The following is a 6,325-nucleotide window of genomic DNA, read 5'->3' as shown; positions in this document are numbered from 1 at the left end:
TTATTGGTGCGAAATACGTCTCCGTTTGTAAGTTGTCGATGACGGAAATAACGGTTTTGTTTATACGGTGTTGTTTCACGATGGAAGGAATAAAAAACATATTTTTTTCAGTGTTAATATATGAATGAAGTTTTTGACTTGCTTTACAAAATAATTCATTTGTGATTTTTCACGAATATTTCACATTATTTCAGTTTATTTGTATTATACAGATCAAAATTGAAGATAACTGAGTTACGAATATTCATTACTGTTATCGTACATATTAAAAAGAACTTCCTAATATTATAAGTACAAACGTGTATTTGTTTGTTTATCTTTCTCCACACAGAAAGAAGTAACAGATCGATGTCGGTCGATTTTTGCAATAGATTGTATAAAAACCTATGGCCTATTGTCCGAAAAGTAACATACAAAGTCTACTTGTTATCCAAGCAAATTGCCTCGGGTAAATACTAATTCTTAACATTACTTTAGTTGTATACATATAATAATTTAAAGGTCAAACTCAATTCATGATATTAATTATAAACTTTCAAGAAGGCGTACAAAGTTCTTAGCTGGTAGGTGTTCTTATATAACAAATCGTTATTTGGCGTTGGTCGCAGCTTATTTTATTGCTTTTAATGGAATAACTAATAAAACTCTTAAAACTAAATAAAAACTATAAAGAAGTTTTAACATTAGATTTAGGGTACAATTGACCGAATCATATTTTCTTGAGACTAAAAACACTAAAAAAAAGGTAAATTAGCTGAAAAATTGATGTATAATGGTAAGAAAAAGATATGGTATTTTCATTTTTGTCACTGATCGCCTGCCACCTAGAACACTTTTTTAAATTAATGAAAATATAATATGAAAATGCAGCACTAATGTTGATATTAAAAAAAAATTAAGTACGAAGTAAAATTGCCTAAACTTACCGAGAAGCAATAGCATAATAATACCTGCCATATTATACGTATAATGCCAATAGCACTCACAGCTTTAATCTTAACATAGTTTTCATGTTATCTAACGGCGTTACTAACTCTTTATGTACTTTATTTGTTATGAAGTATTTTGTTCATTATCATTGTAGTAACCTGTGAATGTACCACTGACTAAGGCCTCCTCTCCCTTTTTGAGGAGAAGGTATGGAGCACCAATGCGGGTTGGTGGAATATACATGTGGCAGAATTTCAGTGAAATTAGACACATGCTGGTTTCCTCACGATGTTTTTTTTCACCGTAAAGCACGGGATGAATTATAATTACAAATTAAGCACATGAAAACTCAGTAGTTCTTGCCCGAGTTTGAAGCCACGATCATCGGTTAAGATTCACGCGTTCTTGCCACTGGACCATCTCGGCATCGTTATCATTGTATCATTATTGTATATAAGCTACGTAAGTTGATAGTAATGTGGTATAATAGTAGTTTCGAACAAATGTTTGTATATTGCGCTTCTCTCTCGTGTTAAATGATACTTCTAACACAAATAGCTATTATGTTACTCTTAGATATATCCCTAATAATTATTATAACCTCTTTGTGCTACGACCATATACACAAATATGAATGAATTTTTCGGGGAATATTTGTGCCGTAACCGTAACAGCCTGTGAATGTCCCACTGCTGGGCTAAAGGCCTCCTCTCCTCATTTTGAGGAGAGGGTATGGAGCTTATTTGTGCAAAATAACTATATGCATTTACTCATTTACAAATAAACGTATACATGTTCAGAGTGAGCAAAAGTGTTCTAATTTTTTATATTCTGTTCACGAAGATACTACTAATACGCATTAGTCAAATAATTATGGCAATATTCTTATAAATTAATGAATGGATTTTCATATTATATTTTCATTAATTTAAAAAAGTGGTCTAGGTGGCAGGCGATCAGTGACAAAAATGAAAATACCATATCTTTTTCTTACCATTATACATCAATTTTTCAGCTAATTTACCTTTTTTCAAGTGTTTTTTAGTCTCAAGAAAATATGATTCGGTCAATTGTACCCTAAATTTAATCAGTACTAGAATTTGTAATTTTGCGTCAGACGCAATTGGTCCCACTTCGATATAATTTTTTGCTCTCGAGATAATTGTGACGAAAAAAAAAAATTCCGAACGCACCTACACATCCTCACACGTATATACTCTTAAAAACTTTAGCAATGGACTCTAGTGACCTTAAATCATGGCGAATGTCAAATTTCGGGATTCACAAAATCGGACCCATTACAAAAACTTCCCATTGGGAGATTCAAAAAATGTAAAAGATATTCGGCATATTTATATAACATGCTCAACAGGTAAACGCCATTGAAATTTATTCTAACCAACAGCGAATAAGGAACCTACGTTTTGTACAATATATATTTTTGTTATGTACAATACATACAATAAATTGCTTAATAAATAAATAATATATTTAATTCCATTCAGATTCTATTATCACACTTCTATATTGAGTAGAAGCATAAGAGTTACAACAAACAGTTTATTTATAAGTATTTTTTTAATTGGCAGGTACAGCAAAAATGTTTTATAGAAACCAGAGCACTCTGACAGGTGGCGGTGACGTTTTGATATCATGGTGACGGTCTTTTTAAACTCTTCCGATATCAAGTGTTATCATGTGATTCCGTGGCGCGATAAATGGCGAAGCAACCCGCCGTGTTATATGCCTTGTACTTGTAGTATATAGTTACAAGCGCGTATAAGTCAATGTTGAAAAACCGTCGGGGAAAACACTCACTTATTGTTTTATGTACAGTATAAAATTTTAAATTCGTTGTGTTCATAAAATTTACCGAGCCATCGCTTGCCTGTGTTGAACGATTTTTTATTTGACCATAAAATGTAACAACTATGATAAGGATTTGTCTATAGTTTGTATATCTAAGATCTCTTACCTAACGAACTCGGAGCTTCTTAGCTTCACTGTTCAACTGTAAAACGTTTTGGTGCAGCCGTTAACGATATTATGGCACATTTTGTAGTTAGCTAACACTTAATAGTTATTATTATATTATATAGGCTGTAATTGACCATAACCTGTAATAGCGTTGCTAATTCGAGGACATATGGTGAAAGTATTTTGCAAAGAATGTTTTAATATATTATACATATGTGTGGTCATTAGTCATTAATGTTTCTTGAGTCAAAACATCATGTAGACCCAAATGGTAACAAAATTCGGAATAATTAATATGATTTTAAAAGCATATATGTAAATTACGCTTCATATACGCCAGTATACACGCTATATATACGCAGTATATACGCCTTTGTGTTAAAAAAATACAAAACACACCTCAGACATCACTTGACAAAGTCGCAGATGAAGATAGATATTCAATAAATAGAATTAAATTAAGATTAAAAAATAAATAACTCGCTGAGCCACTCTTAAGAATTCCTTCCATCATGTACGATTTTATTTTTTATACCGGATCAAATAATTTCTTATTACTTTGCCACATCAGACTAATATAATGTGAAAGTAATTCTGTCTGTTTGTTTATAACTTGTACGACTAAACCACAGACCTTAAATAAATTTTGCATACAGATAGCCTGGGAGCTACTATACATATATAGAATATAATACTATACCTAGAATATAAATTATGGGATTTTCGAAAAAGATAAATTTCAAGTGGATATAGTCGCGGCAAACGTTAGTTTTAAATAAGCAATAATTAGCACAGAAAAGGTTTGTGGCAGATTTTCATCCAGCACCTTTTTTTCCTTCATCGCTAATCACGAGGTGAGTTTTAAACACAATAAGCACATGAATCCGGTGGAGATAGCCATCGGCCAGCTCAGCTATTTTCCACTTCAAAAAGAGAGGAGGCCATAGCTCAGCAGTGGCAGTCTAGTACTTAACTAACCAAACATATTTATAGTAATACACTTTTAAACAATGAATACAGATCATCTTTATTCAATTTATGAACTATCATTCAATGAATTCACAAATAAAAATTTGTGAATTTTCGTGATAAAAAATCTTTATAGCCGTTTGAAACCTTTCAGAATTCAAAAATAATATAATATCCTCGTCTACCGAGTACACTGAAATTTGTACCTATAATATTTAATACAAAAGTGAAGACACCGAAAATTCTAAAAAATCATCATAGATATCAGATTAAGTACATTTAATATTCTGATTTAGCCGAAAAACATTATTATTTGCATAGTACAGGGGCCCGAGCGTGCCTAACCAGCTCGTGAGGCTGCCCCACCAGGCCACGCATAATCTCGGGGTGGACCGTCGTGCCGGTTGGTGACCGGTAGGTGGGGTCCCGGCGGCCACTTCCGGGGGGGTTCGGGGGCCCTTCCGTCCGGCGGGTCAGTGTATTTTTCCTTTTGGCAACCACTTGGGGAAACACGCCTCCACACTTTGCCCATCCCTATCGTGGCAATACATCGCTCGCTTCACGTCTCTTTTCCACTTCATTTTTCCCAAATGGCGCAACAAAAAAGAAATAACGGTCGTACAGCGGTGCACACCCCCACCATACCCTCGCTGTTTGAGGTCGAGTTCTCTAACATCCGAGGACTCCACACTAACCTCAACGCTGTCCACCACCATCTTGAGACAGCACGGCCAGCAATGTTGTTTCTCACGGAGACACAAATACTCCGTCCTGCCGATACCAGCTACCTTAATTATCCCGGCTACACGCTTGAAGAATCCTTCAAAGCGAAAGCCGGAGTATGCTTGTTCGTCAGGACGGATGTTTGCTGTCACCGACTGCGCTGCTTGGAGGACCCCTCCTTCTCCATGTTGGTGGTACGTGTGGACCTGGTTCGTCAGAGCCGAGTCTACGTGTGCCTCTACAGATCCCACAATGGTGACTTGGAGACAAGCCGATTATTTGACCATCTTAGTCGGGTGGCAGATGCTGCGCAAGAGCAATTTCCTAACGCGGAATTGGTGTTTTTGGGGGATTTTAATGCTCACCACGAATCCTGGTTGAAATCCCTCAAAACTGACCATGCTGGAAGGACTGCTCATGCTTTTGCTCTCACACATGACTTGACCCAACTGGTTGATCAGCCCACCAGGATCCCAGACATTGATGGGCAAGCACCTTCTCTACTGGACCTTCTGCTGACTTCTCACCCGGTGGAATATCAGGTTGTGGTTCAGGCTCCTCTTGGCTCTTCGGATCACAGCCTTATTTCTACCAGAGTGCCACAGGCCAAGCTGCCGCCACTAGCGGTATGCAAACGTCGCGTTTGGCACTATAAGTAGGCGGATTGGGACGGTATGCGCGATTACTATGCGTCGGTCCCTTGGAAGGAACGTTGCTTCAGTGGGAATGACCCGACAGCTAGTGCCGCTGCTGTTGCTGGCGAGTTCATGCTGGGAATGGAATACTACATTCCTAGCTCAGATCTCGTCAGTAGGAGTACGCGTAACCGTTGGTTCACTCGTGAATGTGCCGATGCTGTATCATCTAAGCAGGCGGCATATCGCAAGTGGATCAACGGCTGTATTAGCGGGGCATCTAACATTGACTCACTGAAAGCAAACTATAATAAAAATTCCAAGTCCTGTAGAAAGGCATACACGAGAGCGGATGCACAGCGCATTGTACATATTGGTCATGACCTTGTTTCGCATCCTAGGGGCTCCCGTAGCTTCTGGCGTCTGACCAAGTCTGTGCAAAACAATTTCTGCCAACCTTCGCTGCCACCGCTCAGAAATCCGGATGGATCGCTAGCTCACAGTCCGCAAGAGCAAGCTGATCTCCTGGCTAAACTCTTTGCCGACAATTCCGTCATCGATGATTGTAGTGCACTGCCACCTACAATACCTGCATGTGGCCATACGATGCCTGACATTAAAATCAGGCAACGTGATGTGCGTGCGGAGCTGCAATCACTTGATGTACGGAAAGCTAGCGGTCCCGATGGAATACCAGCCATAGTGCTGAAGAAGTGCGCAGCGGAGCTGTCTCCTGTGTTAACGCGCCTGTTCCAACTTTCTCTCTCTTCGGGAAGTGTGCCGGAGGCTTGGAGAAGAGCTAATGTGCAAGCGGTTCCCAAAAAAGGGGATCGGTCTGACCCGGCAAATTATCGGCCAATAGCTATCACCTCAGTACTTTGTAAGGTGATGGAACGGATTTTAAACAACCAACTGATCCATTACTTAGAAGATCACTGCCTAATTAATGATCGTCAGTACGGGTTTCGACCAAAACGGTCCACAGGTGATCTTCTAGCGTACGTAACGCACCTCTGGGGTGAAGCTATCGACAAGCATGGAGAATCGTTGGCTGTCAGCCTCGATATCTCCAAGGCTTTCGACAGGGTCTG

The sequence above is a fragment of the Nymphalis io genome, chromosome 3 (assembly GCF_905147045.1).
Source record: "Nymphalis io chromosome 3, ilAglIoxx1.1, whole genome shotgun sequence".
NCBI classification, from domain to species: Eukaryota; Metazoa; Arthropoda; class Insecta; order Lepidoptera; family Nymphalidae; genus Nymphalis; species Nymphalis io.
Note: the sequence above shows the minus strand (reverse complement) of the source record.